Here is a 19,891-nt window from a genome sequence, read left to right on the forward strand (position 1 = left end):
TAGGGGCTGCAATCTGCACCATCCTGCACCACCAGGGCAGTTCTAACATTAGGGTAGACTTCACCCTCTCCCTTTCTCTTGCCATTCCACTGGAAATTTATGCTTGGGGCACTACAGGAGCACCGCATACTGACACTGGCTGGAAGCTGCACTGGTTCACTACATCTCTGGGATGCCCTGCTTGGGCTGGTGCCAACCCAGCTCAGGAGGCATACGTTCAGTACGACCTGTATGAATTCAGGATACTATCTCAGTATTAGCCAGCCTAAATGTACTTGCTGTCTAAATAAAATTGGCAAAATGCAATCCATCCTCATAGCAATGTAGTTATAGATATTTTAAAACACATGAATCATTACTTGACAAATGTATTAGACTGAGCTTGTCGCCATTCTGTAGCTCAACTCCCAGTTGGAAGAGGCAGGATGGGGAGCTAGCTCCGCGAGAGGATGCTTCACTCGCTGACCGTGCTTAAACTCCTGGATGTCTGCCACCTCTCTCGGGCAGTACATAGACAACAGTGTTGAAAGCTGCAGAAATATCCAGGAGAATTAGAATGAATGTCTCTCTTTATCCATTTACATACTTCATACATCAGTGCCCTTAGAGCTGTTTCCATCCCATATCAGTGCCTGACTCCGGAGTGTGCTGCGACTAGAATGTTGGCCTCATTAGATGGACTTGCTACTGACCTTTTGTTAGCTTCCATATCAGCGTGGTCAGGAATGAAACTTTTGACATTAGGAGGCAGTTGGCTAGAACCAATGTATCCAGATTTCGTCAGTGTCGGTCGGATTTCACTGCATGTTTGAAGCAGGAAGGGACGAGTCCCTCCCTAATGATCAGTTGACCATTTCTTCACGAGTGGCTTCAACTGCTTATAACTAAGGCTGCCAGTCGTTCATGTAAGTCACAGGAGTCATGGAGTCTTTGACTTTCCTGGAAGTCTGTGACTTCCAGAGCAGCCGGTGCAGGGTGACCCCAGGGCAGACGTACCGGTCACTGCTTGGGTGGCCCCAGGCAGCTGGTCCCGGGAACTGTCCCAGAACAGTAGTCCAGGAGCAGCAGCGGGGCCCCATGCCTCCCTCCACCCGAAGCAGTAGGGGCCACCTGCAGCCGAGAAGCAGAAGCATATACTGATGCCGCCCTCCCAGGAACAGCGCTGTCCGAGAAGTGCACCCCCTCACCCCCCGCGCCCAGTACCTAACGCATAACTAGGGGTAGTTTTAGTAAAAGTCATGGACAGGCCAAGACTTTTTGTTTATTGCTTGTAACCCGTGACTAAATTGTAGCCTTACTTATAACTTTCACCAGCGAGTATGGGAATGGGTCAGAGCCACAGCTGCAGGGTTGAGACTCTTTTAGCATAGCCAGGACTGCTTTAATGTGCTTGTACTCGCTTAGTTTGGTGGGTTTGGGGGGGGGGCAGATCCATGATGCTTTTTGCTGAGTTTTGTTGCAGGCTGTAGGCACTTGGGATTGATGAAACGAAGCTCTTTAGCGTTGGATTTGGCAGCATGGATGGAAGCTATCCTGCTGCTTACCTTTCTTCCCTGTGTCAGGATCCTGAACTCAACCAACTCATGGTCACTGCCTCCCAAATTCCCATCCACTTTTGCTTCCCTCGCTAATTCTTCCTGGTTTGTGAGCAGCAGGTCAAGAAAAGCTTCCCCCGTAGTTGGCTCCTCTAGCACTTGCACATTGTCCCCTACATTTTCCAAAAACTTCCTAGATTGTCTATGCACCGCTGTATTGCTTTCCCAGCGGACATCAGGAAAATTAAAGTCACCCATGAGAACCAGGGCTTGCGAGCTAGTAGCTTCTGCGAGTTGCCGGAAGAAAGCCTGGTCCACCTCATCCCTCTGGTCCCGTGGTCTATAGCAGACTCCCACCACTACATCACTCTGGTTGCTCACACTTCTAATAGAGCATCCCATGTGATGCGGAATGCATCTCCTAGGAATCCATGTCCCAGGCGCGCTCTAGAGCACAATTTTGAGGGCAAATGCTCTCCGGAGTGGCAATGATGTCTATGGTGGGGAATCCCAAGCAGATGAAGATGTAATGAAGGACTCACGTGTCGAGTTCCCATTCATGATCGTGGGAAAAATCCCCTCCAGTTTGCAGTGATGTTTTGGTGTCCAGGGAGGTATGCGGCTGAGATGGCGATGCCGTTTTGGATACATCGTTGCATACTTTTGGTGCCTCAGAGCAGAGAGTGGGACGTCGCCTGTTGAGGTAGAACATGCAGGCGGTATTGTCCATCATGACTCTGGTGCAGTGAGCGATCCCTGGGATAAAGTGTCTGCAGGCATTGCGGACTGCTCGTAGCTCTAGGAGGTTAATGTGCAGCGTGTATCTGGTTAAGGACCAGCTGCTCTGCACTGTATGAGTGTGAAGATGCACTCACAAACCAATTTAGGAGGCATCGGTTGGCCCAGATCCTGGGTGTGGGTTGCAGCAGGCTAGTGTGTCTGTCTCAAAAGGCAGGGTTCTGGAGTCTGTCTTAGTTTGAAGAAGAAAATAAAGGAAATGCACCCCAGGGTGACTATCAGTCACACTGTCATATAAGACAAACCCTCGGTGAGCTGCTCCATCAGTTCAGGGTGACGGTTATGGCTGTAGAAAGCACTGGGTCTCCCTGATCTTTCACCACAGTCACCGGCCTCGCTCCCCAGCCGCAGCGTTCTGATTCCCCATGTGCAGCCCCACCCGGAACAGGCTGCGGTCAGCGGCCCGCTGGAAGGAGAGCCACGTGTGACAGCCCAGATCGCCGTCAGAAACCCGCAGCCTGTGAGCCAAGTGCCCGCAGCTCGCAGCGCGGGGCACTTTCCCGCAACACCCGCGGCTCCCCAGCTGGCAGCAGGCAACAAACGTTGTTATCCTCGTCGAGAATGAAGATGTGCACAGAGGCTGTGCCGCTCAGGGAGGGGACCCCAGCGTCCGCCGCCGGGACATGGACACTGAAGTTCTTCGTTCGCCCGCAGGCCCAGGTGCCCAGCGCGTAAATATCCCCGCCCCGGGAGCTGATGGAAACCAGCGGTCCCCCAGCGCCTCGCCGCTCAAGATGGCGTAGGACAATCGGCCATTTCCAGCCATCAGGGGCCACACGCCGGCCACCGAGAAAATGGAGGCGGCCAGACTCAGAGTGATTCGCTGGCACACAGACCGTGTACGAGGCCGATTCGAAGCAGGGGACCTTGTCATTTACATAGGAAAGTCTCACTCGGAGGGATTCCCTGCGAGGCAGGGGAGGGGAGCCGCAATCACAGGCAACTATAGTGATGTTGTAGGTGGCCGCCCCTCTGCCCAAGACGCCGCTGGTCACCAAGGAGAATGTGTTTTCCGCAGGGACAGCAGCTGAAACGGTACGTTCTGCAGAATGTGGCCGCTGTTCTTCCCGTTGTCTTCGGAGCCCTGGTCTATGACGCTGAGCAGACCGACCATCGTCCCAGCTGCAGTGTCTTCCCCGATAGGATCGGAAAGGGAATTTACCGTCACTGCTGGGACATTGTAATTGCCATTCACAACATTTACAAGAACTGTGCAACGCTAACTGACTTCCCTCCCGCGCCTGCACTCCCACATTATATTCTCCACAATTCACTTCACCTTCCACCCCTAACTCCCCGTTATCAGGATCGATAGAAAACATTTTCTGAACATTGATTGTCGTGTTGCTGCCAACAATTTCCTCTAGCCTTCCATTTCCTCCTTCATTTAAATCGGTGCCATTCAGTCACTAACCAGGATGCCTTTGTCCACAATCTCCACTAGGCAGATAGTGTAGATGTTTCCATGAAATGCAGGGGCGTTATTGTTAGACTCCAGCACAGTGATACTCATCCGGCGGGTGCCAGATCTTTGGGGAGCCCCATTGTGTTTAGCTGCTGTTATTCGAGTCTGAGTCGATCCTTTTTCTCTGTCCAATGACTCTTCCAGTATTAAAATTGGCACTTTATTATGTCCGCCACGAGGCTCTACTTTCAAAGCAAAGTGTGCATTTGCCCAAATCTCATATGTGACCAAAGAATCAGTACCAAGAGGATCTTGAGCCCTACTATAGGAAGTACACTGCCCACTAAAACAGATTCAGCCACGTGCGGAAATCATCCAGGATTTCTAGTTCCACATACTACATTGCAAGATTTTCAACCACAATCTTAAATTTCAGTGCACAACGTCCTGTCCGCCCACGCAGCTCTGCTCTGTCCATTTTCACAGTGACGATCAGGGCTCCATTCTGCATTTTCAGCTCCACAAATTCTCCTTTCCTGACACAGTCCGCAGCCTGCGAGCTGGCAGGTTTCTGATATTATCCAGTTCTAGATCCTCGGCCATATTCCCCATAAAAGCACCAGGCTAGCGCTTCAGACACTCAGTAACGAGCCTCTTCAGAGACAGACACACAGAACCAGCATGCAGTAAATAGGTCTCTTAAGTACCAGCCCTGAGTCCGACATCTTAGTTTGCTTCTGTTCTTCATAGTAACCGCTTCATAAAGGCTTGGCAATAAGATCATTTCTTGTCTCTGCCTCGCTGTGGTTCACGATGTTGTGCAACAAAATAAAGAAATAATTAAAATATACAGATACATTCCTTTGAAAATACCTTTCTTTTACCTTTGCCTGTTTACTCGTGTGGTGACCGTTGTCTTTAGTGACTTGCTTTGCTGACTGCACTGTGAAAGGGGAAAATCATCCGCGATCCTTGTCCGTAACTGTAGACAACAGCGACATCTTGAGTCTAAACCAAAAATTGCTCGAAATGAATCGCAACATCAAAACCTCTATCAAGAAAATGCTTCATCAAATGTGAAGAGGAAAGATAAATGTGGGAATGTCCTAAAAGCTACAAACACATATTTTCTACTGATTCTTTTGCACGTGTAGGCTGTTATAGTATCGGGTTCTGTAATTTAAAAACCAACGAAAAATATAAGTCTTGACCCAGTTATAATATGTCCTCTTACTACAGCGTCCATTTTCTTTTACTGCATACCCTTAGGCTCCGTATCTCTTGCTAATGACGCATCTCATATACTTTGGCAAATAGGCCGATAAATGAAATATTTAAAGCTAGACATACATAATTAGGATGTAATTGTTAGTCGTCAATATTGGGAGTTTGTCTCCTTACATATTAGTCATCATCGTATGCGGATGAATTAGAAAAAGAGTATAAAAGCATTATCATATGTTTATTAAATGTTTGCCTCCACTGAAAGTACCTAGTTATCTCCAAAAGGTTAAACTTCATTCCATCTTTGTTAAGAAACTAACATATCTTACAAACGAAAAGAAGAAAGCAAAGCTTTTTACTCAAAACAGCTGACTGAACAAAACATCTCCTTCCTAATCGGAAGCTTCCTGAATTTGGGCTGTCAGGCACAGATCGCAGTCAAGGAGAGAAAGTTAAAAAACCTTGGGTTTTGTCATCCCTGAGTCTAAGTTCTAAAAAGCACTATGGCTCTCTTCCCTTGATCACCTGGTATCTCTTCTCTGCATCTAGTCCACCATCACAAAAGGTGGATTTAAACTTGATCAAGTGAACTGTTTGATTGTAAAAAGTCTATACAAGCTGTATCAGGAGTACTCCAAACCGTGAGCAGTTATCTACTAGTGTAGTAACCCTCTGAGATTAGGACATTATGGGTTTGACTCCCTCCAGTGCAGTAGGGGCTGCAATCTGCACCATCCTGCACCACCAGGGCAGTTCTAACATTAGGGTAGACTTCACCCTCTCCCTTTCTCTTGCCATTCCACTGGAAATTTATGCTTGGGGCACCACAGGAGCACCGCATACTGACACTGGCTGGAAGCTGCACTGGTTCACTACATCTCTGGGATGCCCTGCTTGGGCTGGTGCCAACCCAGCTCAGGAGGCATACGTTCAGTACGACCTGTATGAATTCAGGATACTATCTCAGTATTAGCCAGCCTAAATGTACTTGCTGTCTAAATAAAATTGGCAAAATGCAATCCATCCTCATAGCAATGTAGTTATAGATATTTTAAAACACATGAATCATTACTTGACAAATGTATTAGACTGAGCTTGTCGCCATTCTGTAGCTCAACTCCCAGTTGGAAGAGGCAGGATGGGGAGCTAGCTCCGCGAGAGGATGCTTCACTCGCTGACCGTGCTTAAACTCCTGGATGTCTGCCACCTCTCTCGGGCAGTACATAGACAACAGTGTTGAAAGCTGCAGAAATATCCAGGAGAATTAGAATGAATGTCTCTCTTTATCCATTTACATACTTCATACATCAGTGCCCTTAGAGCTGTTTCCATCCCATATCAGTGCCTGACTCCGGAGTGTGCTGCGACTAGAATGTTGGCCTCATTAGATGGACTTGCTACTGACCTTTTGTTAGCTTCCATATCAGCGTGGTCAGGAATGAAACTTTTGACATTAGGAGGCAGTTGGCTAGAACCAATGTATCCAGATTTCGTCAGTGTCGGTCGGATTTCACTGCATGTTTGAAGCAGGAAGGGACGAGTCCCTCCCTAATGATCAGTTGACCATTTCTTCACGAGTGGCTTCAACTGCTTATAACTAAGGCTGCCAGTCGTTCATGTAAGTCACAGGAGTCATGGAGTCTTTGACTTTCCTGGAAGTCTGTGACTTCCAGAGCAGCCGGTGCAGGGTGACCCCAGGGCAGACGTACCGGTCACTGCTTGGGTGGCCCCAGGCAGCTGGTCCCGGGAACTGTCCCAGAACAGTAGTCCAGGAGCAGCAGCGGGGCCCCATGCCTCCCTCCACCCGAAGCAGTAGGGGCCACCTGCAGCCGAGAAGCAGAAGCATATACTGATGCCGCCCTCCCAGGAACAGCGCTGTCCGAGAAGTGCACCCCCTCACCCCCCGCGCCCAGTACCTAACGCATAACTAGGGGTAGTTTTAGTAAAAGTCATGGACAGGCCAAGACTTTTTGTTTATTGCTTGTAACCCGTGACTAAATTGTAGCCTTACTTATAACTTTCACCAGCGAGTATGGGAATGGGTCAGAGCCACAGCTGTAGGGTTGAGACTCTTTTAGCATAGCCAGGACTGCTTTAATGTGCTTGTACTCGCTTAGTTTGGTGGGTTTGGGGGGGGGGGGCAGATCCATGATGCTTTTTGCTGAGTTTTGTTGCAGGCTGTAGGCACTTGGGATTGATGAAACGAAGCTCTTTAGCGTTGGATTTGGCAGCATGGATGGAAGCTATCCTGCTGCTTACCTTTCTTCCCTGTGTCAGGATCCTGAACTCAACCAACTCATGGTCACTGCCTCCCAAATTCCCATCCACTTTTGCTTCCCTCGCTAATTCTTCCTGGTTTGTGAGCAGCAGGTCAAGAAAAGCTTCCCCCGTAGTTGGCTCCTCTAGCACTTGCACATTGTCCCCTACATTTTCCAAAAACTTCCTAGATTGTCTATGCACCGCTGTATTGCTTTCCCAGCGGACATCAGGAAAATTAAAGTCACCCATGAGAACCAGGGCTTGCGAGCTAGTAGCTTCTGCGAGTTGCCGGAAGAAAGCCTGGTCCACCTCATCCCTCTGGTCCCGTGGTCTATAGCAGACTCCCACCACTACATCACTCTGGTTGCTCACACTTCTAATAGAGCATCCCATGTGATGCGGAATGCATCTCCTAGGAATCCATGTCCCAGGCGCGCTCTAGAGCACAATTTTGAGGGCAAATGCTCTCCGGAGTGGCAATGATGTCTATGGTGGGGAATCCCAAGCAGATGAAGATGTAATGAAGGACTCACGTGTCGAGTTCCCATTCATGATCGTGGGAAAAATCCCCTCCAGTTTGCAGTGATGTTTTGGTGTCCAGGGAGGTATGCGGCTGAGATGGCGATGCCGTTTTGGATACATCGTTGCATACTTTTGGTGCCTCAGAGCAGAGAGTGGGACGTCGCCTGTTGAGGTAGAACATGCAGGCGGTATTGTCCATCATGACTCTGGTGCAGTGAGCGATCCCTGGGATAAAGTGTCTGCAGGCATTGCGGACTGCTCGTAGCTCTAGGAGGTTAATGTGCAGCGTGTATCTGGTTAAGGACCAGCTGCTCTGCACTGTATGAGTGTGAAGATGCACTCACAAACCAATTTAGGAGGCATCGGTTGGCCCAGATCCTGGGTGTGGGTTGCAGCAGGCTAGTGTGTCTGTCTCAAAAGGCAGGGTTCTGGAGTCTGTCTTAGTTTGAAGAAGAAAATAAAGGAAATGCACCCCAGGGTGACTATCAGTCACACTGTCATATAAGACAAACCCTCGGTGAGCTGCTCCATCAGTTCAGGGTGACGGTTATGGCTGTAGAAAGCACTGGGTCTCCCTGATCTTTCACCACAGTCACCGGCCTCGCTCCCCAGCCGCAGCGTTCTGATTCCCCATGTGCAGCCCCACCCGGAACAGGCTGCGGTCAGCGGCCCGCTGGAAGGAGAGCCACGTGTGACAGCCCAGATCGCCGTCAGAAACCCGCAGCCTGTGAGCCAAGTGCCCGCAGCTCGCAGCGCGGGGCACTTTCCCGCAACACCCGCGGCTCCCCAGCTGGCAGCAGGCAACAAACGTTGTTATCCTCGTCGAGAATGAAGATGTGCACAGAGGCTGTGCCGCTCAGGGAGGGGACCCCAGCGTCCGCCGCCGGGACATGGACACTGAAGTTCTTCGTTCGCCCGCAGGCCCAGGTGCCCAGCGCGTAAATATCCCCGCCCCGGGAGCTGATGGAAACCAGCGGTCCCCCAGCGCCTCGCCGCTCAAGATGGCGTAGGACAATCGGCCATTTCCAGCCATCAGGGGCCACACGCCGGCCACCGAGAAAATGGAGGCGGCCAGACTCAGAGTGATTCGCTGGCACACAGACCGTGTACGAGGCCGATTCGAAGCAGGGGACCTTGTCATTTACATAGGAAAGTCTCACTCGGAGGGATTCCCTGCGAGGCAGGGGAGGGGAGCCGCAATCACAGGCAACTATAGTGATGTTGTAGGTGGCCGCCCCTCTGCCCAAGACGCCGCTGGTCACCAAGGAGAATGTGTTTTCCGCAGGGACAGCAGCTGAAACGGTACGTTCTGCAGAATGTGGCCGCTGTTCTTCCCGTTGTCTTCGGAGCCCTGGTCTATGACGCTGAGCAGACCGACCATCGTCCCAGCTGCAGTGTCTTCCCCGATAGGATCGGAAAGGGAATTTACCGTCACTGCTGGGACATTGTAATTGCCATTCACAACATTTACAAGAACTGTGCAACGCTAACTGACTTCCCTCCCGCGCCTGCACTCCCACATTATATTCTCCACAATTCACTTCACCTTCCACCCCTAACTCCCCGTTATCAGGATCGATAGAAAACATTTTCTGAACATTGATTGTCGTGTTGCTGCCAACAATTTCCTCTAGCCTTCCATTTCCTCCTTCATTTAAATCGGTGCCATTCAGTCACTAACCAGGATGCCTTTGTCCACAATCTCCACTAGGCAGATAGTGTAGATGTTTCCATGAAATGCAGGGGCGTTATTGTTAGACTCCAGCACAGTGATACTCATCCGGCGGGTGCCAGATCTTTGGGGAGCCCCATTGTGTTTAGCTGCTGTTATTCGAGTCTGAGTCGATCCTTTTTCTCTGTCCAATGACTCTTCCAGTATTAAAATTGGCACTTTATTATGTCCGCCACGAGGCTCTACTTTCAAAGCAAAGTGTGCATTTGCCCAAATCTCATATGTGACCAAAGAATCAGTACCAAGAGGATCTTGAGCCCTACTATAGGAAGTACACTGCCCACTAAAACAGATTCAGCCACGTGCGGAAATCATCCAGGATTTCTAGTTCCACATACTACATTGCAAGATTTTCAACCACAATCTTAAATTTCAGTGCACAACGTCCTGTCCGCCCACGCAGCTCTGCTCTGTCCATTTTCACAGTGACGATCAGGGCTCCATTCTGCATTTTCAGCTCCACAAATTCTCCTTTCCTGACACAGTCCGCAGCCTGCGAGCTGGCAGGTTTCTGATATTATCCAGTTCTAGATCCTCGGCCATATTCCGCATAAAAGCACCAGGCTAGCGCTTCAGACACTCAGTAACGAGCCTCTTCAGAGACAGACACACAGAACCAGCATGCAGTAAATAGGTCTCTTAAGTACCAGCCCTGAGTCCGACATCTTAGTTTGCTTCTGTTCTTCATAGTAACCGCTTCATAAAGGCTTGGCAATAAGATCATTTCTTGTCTCTGCCTCGCTGTGGTTCACGATGTTGTGCAACAAAATAAAGAAATAATTAAAATATACAGATACATTCCTTTGAAAATACCTTTCTTTTACCTTTGCCTGTTTACTCGTGTGGTGACCGTTGTCTTTAGTGACTTGCTTTGCTGACTGCACTGTGAAAGGGGAAAATCATCCGCGATCCTTGTCCGTAACTGTAGACAACAGCGACATCTTGAGTCTAAACCAAAAATTGCTCGAAATGAATCGCAACATCAAAACCTCTATCAAGAAAATGCTTCATCAAATGTGAAGAGGAAAGATAAATGTGGGAATGTCCTAAAAGCTACAAACACATATTTTCTACTGATTCTTTTGCACGTGTAGGCTGTTATAGTATCGGGTTCTGTAATTTAAAAACCAACGAAAAATATAAGTCTTGACCCAGTTATAATATGTCCTCTTACTACAGCGTCCATTTTCTTTTACTGCATACCCTTAGGCTCCGTATCTCTTGCTAATGACGCATCTCATATACTTTGGCAAATAGGCCGATAAATGAAATATTTAAAGCTAGACATACATAATTAGGATGTAATTGTTAGTCGTCAATATTGGGAGTTTGTCTCCTTACATATTAGTCATCATCGTATGCGGATGAATTAGAAAAAGAGTATAAAAGCATTATCATATGTTTATTAAATGTTTGCCTCCACTGAAAGTACCTAGTTATCTCCAAAAGGTTAAACTTCATTCCATCTTTGTTAAGAAACTAACATATCTTACAAACGAAAAGAAGAAAGCAAAGCTTTTTACTCAAAACAGCTGACTGAACAAAACATCTCCTTCCTAATCGGAAGCTTCCTGAATTTGGGCTGTCAGGCACAGATCGCAGTCAAGGAGAGAAAGTTAAAAAACCTTGGGTTTTGTCATCCCTGAGTCTAAGTTCTAAAAAGCACTATGGCTCTCTTCCCTTGATCACCTGGTATCTCTTCTCTGCATCTAGTCCACCATCACAAAAGGTGGATTTAAACTTGATCAAGTGAACTGTTTGATTGTAAAAAGTCTATACAAGCTGTATCAGGAGTACTCCAAACCGTGAGCAGTTATCTACTAGTGTAGTAACCCTCTGAGATTAGGACATTATGGGTTTGACTCCCTCCAGTGCAGTAGGGGCTGCAATCTGCACCATCCTGCACCACCAGGGCAGTTCTAACATTAGGGTAGACTTCACCCTCTCCCTTTCTCTTGCCATTCCACTGGAAATTTATGCTTGGGGCACCACAGGAGCACCGCATACTGACACTGGCTGGAAGCTGCACTGGTTCACTACATCTCTGGGATGCCCTGCTTGGGCTGGTGCCAACCCAGCTCAGGAGGCATACGTTCAGTACGACCTGTATGAATTCAGGATAGTATCTCAGTATTAGCCAGCCTAAATGTACTTGCTGTCTAAATAAAATTGGCAAAATGCAATCCATCCTCATAGCAATGTAGTTATAGATATTTTAAAACACATGAATCATTACTTGACAAATGTATTAGACTGAGCTTGTCGCCATTCTGTAGCTCAACTCCCAGTTGGAAGAGGCAGGATGGGGAGCTAGCTCCGCGAGAGGATGCTTCACTCGCTGACCGTGCTTAAACTCCTGGATGTCTGCCACCTCTCTCGGGCAGTACATAGACAACAGTGTTGAAAGCTGCAGAAATATCCAGGAGAATTAGAATGAATGTCTCTCTTTATCCATTTACATACTTCATACATCAGTGCCCTTAGAGCTGTTTCCATCCCATATCAGTGCCTGACTCCGGAGTGTGCTGCGACTAGAATGTTGGCCTCATTAGATGGACTTGCTACTGACCTTTTGTTAGCTTCCATATCAGCGTGGTCAGGAATGAAACTTTTGACATTAGGAGGCAGTTGGCTAGAACCAATGTATCCAGATTTCGTCAGTGTCGGTCGGATTTCACTGCATGTTTGAAGCAGGAAGGGACGAGTCCCTCCCTAATGATCAGTTGACCATTTCTTCACGAGTGGCTTCAACTGCTTATAACTAAGGCTGCCAGTCGTTCATGTAAGTCACAGGAGTCATGGAGTCTTTGACTTTCCTGGAAGTCTGTGACTTCCAGAGCAGCCGGTGCAGGGTGACCCCAGGGCAGACGTACCGGTCACTGCTTGGGTGGCCCCAGGCAGCTGGTCCCGGGAACTGTCCCAGAACAGTAGTCCAGGAGCAGCAGCGGGGCCCCATGCCTCCCTCCACCCGAAGCAGTAGGGGCCACCTGCAGCCGAGAAGCAGAAGCATATACTGATGCCGCCCTCCCAGGAACAGCGCTGTTCGAGAAGTGCACCCCCTCACCCCCCGCGCCCAGTACCTAACGCATAACTAGGGGTAGTTTTAGTAAAAGTCATGGACAGGCCAAGACTTTTTGTTTATTGCTTGTAACCCGTGACTAAATTGTAGCCTTACTTATAACTTTCACCAGCGAGTATGGGAATGGGTCAGAGCCACAGCTGTAGGGTTGAGACTCTTTTAGCATAGCCAGGACTGCTTTAATGTGCTTGTACTCGCTTAGTTTTGTGGGTTTGGGGGGGGGGGGCAGATCCATGATGCTTTTTGCTGAGTTTTGTTGCAGGCTGTAGGCACTTGGGATTGATGAAACGAAGCTCTTTAGCGTTGGATTTGGCAGCATGGATGGAAGCTATCCTGCTGCTTACCTTTCTTCCCTGTGTCAGGATCCTGAACTCAACCAACTCATGGTCACTGCCTCCCAAATTCCCATCCACTTTTGCTTCCCTCGCTAATTCTTCCTGGTTTGTGAGCAGCAGGTCAAGAAAAGCTTCCCCCGTAGTTGGCTCCTCTAGCACTTGCACATTGTCCCCTACATTTTCCAAAAACTTCCTAGATTGTCTATGCACCGCTGTATTGCTTTCCCAGCGGACATCAGGAAAATTAAAGTCACCCATGAGAACCAGGGCTTGCGAGCTAGTAGCTTCTGCGAGTTGCCGGAAGAAAGCCTGGTCCACCTCATCCCTCTGGTCCCGTGGTCTATAGCAGACTCCCACCACTACATCACTCTGGTTGCTCACACTTCTAATAGAGCATCCCATGTGATGCGGAATGCATCTCCTAGGAATCCATGTCCCAGGCGCGCTCTAGAGCACAATTTTGAGGGCAAATGCTCTCCGGAGTGGCAATGATGTCTATGGTGGGGAATCCCAAGCAGATGAAGATGTAATGAAGGACTCACGTGTCGAGTTCCCATTCATGATCGTGGGAAAAATCCCCTCCAGTTTGCAGTGATGTTTTGGTGTCCAGGGAGGTATGCGGCTGAGATGGCGATGCCGTTTTGGATACATCGTTGCATACTTTTGGTGCCTCAGAGCAGAGAGTGGGACGTCGCCTGTTGAGGTAGAACATGCAGGCGGTATTGTCCATCATGACTCTGGTGCAGTGAGCGATCCCTGGGATAAAGTGTCTGCAGGCATTGCGGACTGCTCGTAGCTCTAGGAGGTTAATGTGCAGCGTGTATCTGGTTAAGGACCAGCTGCTCTGCACTGTATGAGTGTGAAGATGCACTCACAAACCAATTTAGGAGGCATCGGTTGGCCCAGATCCTGGGTGTGGGTTGCAGCAGGCTAGTGTGTCTGTCTCAAAAGGCAGGGTTCTGGAGTCTGTCTTAGTTTGAAGAAGAAAATAAAGGAAATGCACCCCAGGGTGACTATCAGTCACACTGTCATATAAGACAAACCCTCGGTGAGCTGCTCCATCAGTTCAGGGTGACGGTTATGGCTGTAGAAAGCACTGGGTCTCCCTGATCTTTCACCACAGTCACCGGCCTCGCTCCCCAGCCGCAGCGTTCTGATTCCCCATGTGCAGCCCCACCCGGAACAGGCTGCGGTCAGCGGCCCGCTGGAAGGAGAGCCACGTGTGACAGCCCAGATCGCCGTCAGAAACCCGCAGCCTGTGAGCCAAGTGCCCGCAGCTCGCAGCGCGGGGCACTTTCCCGCAACACCCGCGGCTCCCCAGCTGGCAGCAGGCAACAAACGTTGTTATCCTCGTCGAGAATGAAGATGTGCACAGAGGCTGTGCCGCTCAGGGAGGGGACCCCAGCGTCCGCCGCCGGGACATGGACACTGAAGTTCTTCGTTCGCCCGCAGGCCCAGGTGCCCAGCGCGTAAATATCCCCGCCCCGGGAGCTGATGGAAACCAGCGGTCCCCCAGCGCCTCGCCGCTCAAGATGGCGTAGGACAATCGGCCATTTCCAGCCATCAGGGGCCACACGCCGGCCACCGAGAAAATGGAGGCGGCCAGACTCAGAGTGATTCGCTGGCACACAGACCGTGTACGAGGCCGATTCGAAGCAGGGGACCTTGTCATTTACATAGGAAAGTCTCACTCGGAGGGATTCCCTGCGAGGCAGGGGAGGGGAGCCGCAATCACAGGCAACTATAGTGATGTTGTAGGTGGCCGCCCCTCTGCCCAAGACGCCGCTGGTCACCAAGGAGAATGTGTTTTCCGCAGGGACAGCAGCTGAAACGGTACGTTCTGCAGAATGTGGCCGCTGTTCTTCCCGTTGTCTTCGGAGCCCTGGTCTATGACGCTGAGCAGACCGACCATCGTCCCAGCTGCAGTGTCTTCCCCGATAGGATCGGAAAGGGAATTTACCGTCACTGCTGGGACATTGTAATTGCCATTCACAACATTTACAAGAACTGTGCAACGCTAACTGACTTCCCTCCCGCGCCTGCACTCCCACATTATATTCTCCACAATTCACTTCACCTTCCACCCCTAACTCCCCGTTATCAGGATCGATAGAAAACATTTTCTGAACATTGATTGTCGTGTTGCTGCCAACAATTTCCTCTAGCCTTCCATTTCCTCCTTCATTTAAATCGGTGCCATTCAGTCACTAACCAGGATGCCTTTGTCCACAATCTCCACTAGGCAGATAGTGTAGATGTTTCCATGAAATGCAGGGGCGTTATTGTTAGACTCCAGCACAGTGATACTCATCCGGCGGGTGCCAGATCTTTGGGGAGCCCCATTGTGTTTAGCTGCTGTTATTCGAGTCTGAGTCGATCCATTTTCTCTGTCCAATGACTCTTCCAGTATTAAAATTGGCACTTTATTATGTCCGCCACGAGGCTCTACTTTCAAAGCAAAGTGTGCATTTGCCCAAATCTCATATGTGACCAAAGAATCAGTACCAAGAGGATCTTGAGCCCTACTATAGGAAGTACACTGCCCACTAAAACAGATTCAGCCACGTGCGGAAATCATCCAGGATTTCTAGTTCCACATACTACATTGCAAGATTTTCAACCACAATCTTAAATTTCAGTGCACAACGTCCTGTCCGCCCACGCAGCTCTGCTCTGTCCATTTTCACAGTGACGATCAGGGCTCCATTCTGCATTTTCAGCTCCACAAATTCTCCTTTCCTGACACAGTCCGCAGCCTGCGAGCTGGCAGGTTTCTGATATTATCCAGTTCTAGATCCTCGGCCATATTCCCCATAAAAGCACCAGGCTAGCGCTTCAGACACTCAGTAACGAGCCTCTTCAGAGACAGACACACAGAACCAGCATGCAGTAAATAGGTCTCTTAAGTACCAGCCCTGAGTCCGACATCTTAGTTTGCTTCTGTTCTTCATAGTAACCGCTTCATAAAGGCTTGGCAATAAGATCATTTCTTGTCTCTGCCTCGCTGTGGTTCACGATGTTGTGCAACAAAATAAAGAAATAATTAAAATATACAGATACATTCCTTTGAAAATACCTTTCTTTTACCTTTGCCTGTTTACTCGTGTGGTGACCGTTGTCTTTAGTGACTTGCTTTGCTGACTGCACTGTGAAAGGGGAAAATCATCCGCGATCCTTGTCCGTAACTGTAGACAACAGCGACATCTTGAGTCTAAACCAAAAATTGCTCGAAATGAATCGCAACATCAAAACCTCTATCAAGAAAATGCTTCATCAAATGTGAAGAGGAAAGATAAATGTGGGAATGTCCTAAAAGCTACAAACACATATTTTCTACTGATTCTTTTGCACGTGTAGGCTGTTATAGTATCGGGTTCTGTAATTTAAAAACCAACGAAAAATATAAGTCTTGACCCAGTTATAATATGTCCTCTTACTACAGCGTCCATTTTCTTTTACTGCATACCCTTAGGCTCCGTATCTCTTGCTAATGACGCATCTCATATACTTTGGCAAATAGGCCGATAAATGAAATATTTAAAGCTAGACATACATAATTAGGATGTAATTGTTAGTCGTCAATATTGGGAGTTTGTCTCCTTACATATTAGTCATCATCGTATGCGGATGAATTAGAAAAAGAGTATAAAAGCATTATCATATGTTTATTAAATGTTTGCCTCCACTGAAAGTACCTAGTTATCTCCAAAAGGTTAAACTTCATTCCATCTTTGTTAAGAAACTAACATATCTTACAAACGAAAAGAAGAAAGCAAAGCTTTTTACTCAAAACAGCTGACTGAACAAAACATCTCCTTCCTAATCGGAAGCTTCCTGAATTTGGGCTGTCAGGCACAGATCGCAGTCAAGGAGAGAAAGTTAAAAAACCTTGGGTTTTGTCATCCCTGAGTCTAAGTTCTAAAAAGCACTATGGCTCTCTTCCCTTGATCACCTGGTATCTCTTCTCTGCATCTAGTCCACCATCACAAAAGGTGGATTTAAACTTGATCAAGTGAACTGTTTGATTGTAAAAAGTCTATACAAGCTGTATCAGGAGTACTCCAAACCGTGAGCAGTTATCTACTAGTGTAGTAACCCTCTGAGATTAGGACATTATGGGTTTGACTCCCTCCAGTGCAGTAGGGGCTGCAATCTGCACCATCCTGCACCACCAGGGCAGTTCTAACATTAGGGTAGACTTCACCCTCTCCCTTTCTCTTGCCATTCCACTGGAAATTTATGCTTGGGGCACCACAGGAGCACCGCATACTGACACTGGCTGGAAGCTGCACTGGTTCACTACATCTCTGGGATGCCCTGCTTGGGCTGGTGCCAACCCAGCTCAGGAGGCATACGTTCAGTACGACCTGTATGAATTCAGGATACTATCTCAGTATTAGCCAGCCTAAATGTACTTGCTGTCTAAATAAAATTGGCAAAATGCAATCCATCCTCATAGCAATGTAGTTATAGATATTTTAAAACACATGAATCATTACTTGACAAATGTATTAGACTGAGCTTGTCGCCATTCTGTAGCTCAACTCCCAGTTGGAAGAGGCAGGATGGGGAGCTAGCTCCGCGAGAGGATGCTTCACTCGCTGACCGTGCTTAAACTCCTGGATGTCTGCCACCTCTCTCGGGCAGTACATAGACAACAGTGTTGAAAGCTGCAGAAATATCCAGGAGAATTAGAATGAATGTCTCTCTTTATCCATTTACATACTTCATACATCAGTGCCCTTAGAGCTGTTTCCATCCCATATCAGTGCCTGACTCCGGAGTGTGCTGCGACTAGAACGTTGGCCTCATTAGATGGACTTGCTACTGACCTTTTGTTAGCTTCCATATCAGCGTGGTCAGGAATGAAACTTTTGACATTAGGAGGCAGTTGGCTAGAACCAATGTATCCAGATTTCGTCAGTGTCGGTCGGATTTCACTGCATGTTTGAAGCAGGAAGGGACGAGTCCCTCCCTAATGATCAGTTGACCATTTCTTCACGAGTGGCTTCAACTGCTTATAACTAAGGCTGCCAGTCGTTCATGTAAGTCACAGGAGTCATGGAGTCTTTGACTTTCCTGGAAGTCTGTGACTTCCAGAGCAGCCGGTGCAGGGTGACCCCAGGGCAGACGTACCGGTCACTGCTTGGGTGGCCCCAGGCAGCTGGTCCCGGGAACTGTCCCAGAACAGTAGTCCAGGAGCAGCAGCGGGGCCCCATGCCTCCCTCCACCCGAAGCAGTAGGGGCCACCTGCAGCCGAGAAGCAGAAGCATATACTGATGCCGCCCTCCCAGGAACAGCGCTGTCCGAGAAGTGCACCCCCTCACCCCCCGCGCCCAGTACCTAACGCATAACTAGGGGTAGTTTTAGTAAAAGTCATGGACAGGCCAAGACTTTTTGTTTATTGCTTGTAACCCGTGACTAAATTGTAGCCTTACTTATAACTTTCACCAGCGAGTATGGGAATGGGTCAGAGCCACAGCTGTAGGGTTGAGACTCTTTTAGCATAGCCAGGACTGCTTTAATGTGCTTGTACTCGCTTAGTTTGGTGGGTTTGGGGGGGGGGGCAGATCCATGATGCTTTTTGCTGAGTTTTGTTGCAGGCTGTAGGCACTTGGGATTGATGAAACGAAGCTCTTTAGCGTTGGATTTGGCAGCATGGATGGAAGCTATCCTGCTGCTTACCTTTCTTCCCTGTGTCAGGATCCTGAACTCAACCAACTCATGGTCACTGCCTCCCAAATTCCCATCCACTTTTGCTTCCCTCGCTAATTCTTCCTGGTTTGTGAGCAGCAGGTCAAGAAAAGCTTCCCCCGTAGTTGGCTCCTCTAGCACTTGCACATTGTCCCCTACATTTTCCAAAAACTTCCTAGATTGTCTATGCACCGCTGTATTGCTTTCCCAGCGGACATCAGGAAAATTAAAGTCACCCATGAGAACCAGGGCTTGCGAGCTAGTAGCTTCTGCGAGTTGCCGGAAGAAAGCCTGGTCCACCTCATCCCTCTGGTCCCGTGGTCTATAGCAGACTCCCACCACTACATCACTCTGGTTGCTCACACTTCTAATAGAGCATCCCATGTGATGCGGAATGCATCTCCTAGGAATCCATGTCCCAGGCGCGCTCTAGAGCACAATTTTGAGGGCAAATGCTCTCCGGAGTGGCAATGATGTCTATGGTGGGGAATCCCAAGCAGATGAAGATGTAATGAAGGACTCACGTGTCGAGTTCCCATTCATGATCGTGGGAAAAATCCCCTCCAGTTTGCAGTGATGTTTTGGTGTCCAGGGAGGTATGCGGCTGAGATGGCGATGCCGTTTTGGATACATCGTTGCATACTTTTGGTGCCTCAGAGCAGAGAGTGGGACGTCGCCTGTTGAGGTAGAACATGCAGGCGGTATTGTCCATCATGACTCTGGTGCAGTGAGCGATCCCTGGGATAAAGTGTCTGCAGGCATTGCGGACTGCTCGTAGCTCTAGGAGGTTAATGTGCAGCGTGTATCTGGTTAAGGACCAGCTGCTCTGCACTGTATGAGTGTGAAGATGCACTCACAAACCAATTTAGGAGGCATCGGTTGGCCCAGATCCTGGGTGTGGGTTGCAGCAGGCTAGTGTGTCTGTCTCAAAAGGCAGGGTTCTGGAGTCTGTCTTAGTTTGAAGACGAAAATAAAGGAAATGCACCCCAGGGTGACTATCAGTCACACTGTCATATAAGACAAACCCTCGGTGAGCTGCTCCATCAGTTCAGGGTGACGGTTATGGCTGTAGAAAGCACTGGGTCTCCCTGATCTTTCACCACAGTCACCGGCCTCGCTCCCCAGCCGCAGCGTTCTGATTCCCCATGTGCAGCCCCACCCGGAACAGGCTGCGGTCAGCGGCCCGCTGGAAGGAGAGCCACGTGTGACAGCCCAGATCGCCGTCAGAAACCCGCAGCCTGTGAGCCAAGTGCCCGCAGCTCGCAGCGCGGGGCACTTTCCCGCAACACCCGCGGCTCCCCAGCTGGC

The sequence above is a fragment of the Lepidochelys olivacea genome, assembly GCF_965140295.1.
Source record: "Lepidochelys olivacea isolate rLepOli2 genome assembly, chromosome: 9".
In the NCBI taxonomy this organism is placed as follows: Eukaryota; Metazoa; Chordata; order Testudines; family Cheloniidae; genus Lepidochelys; species Lepidochelys olivacea.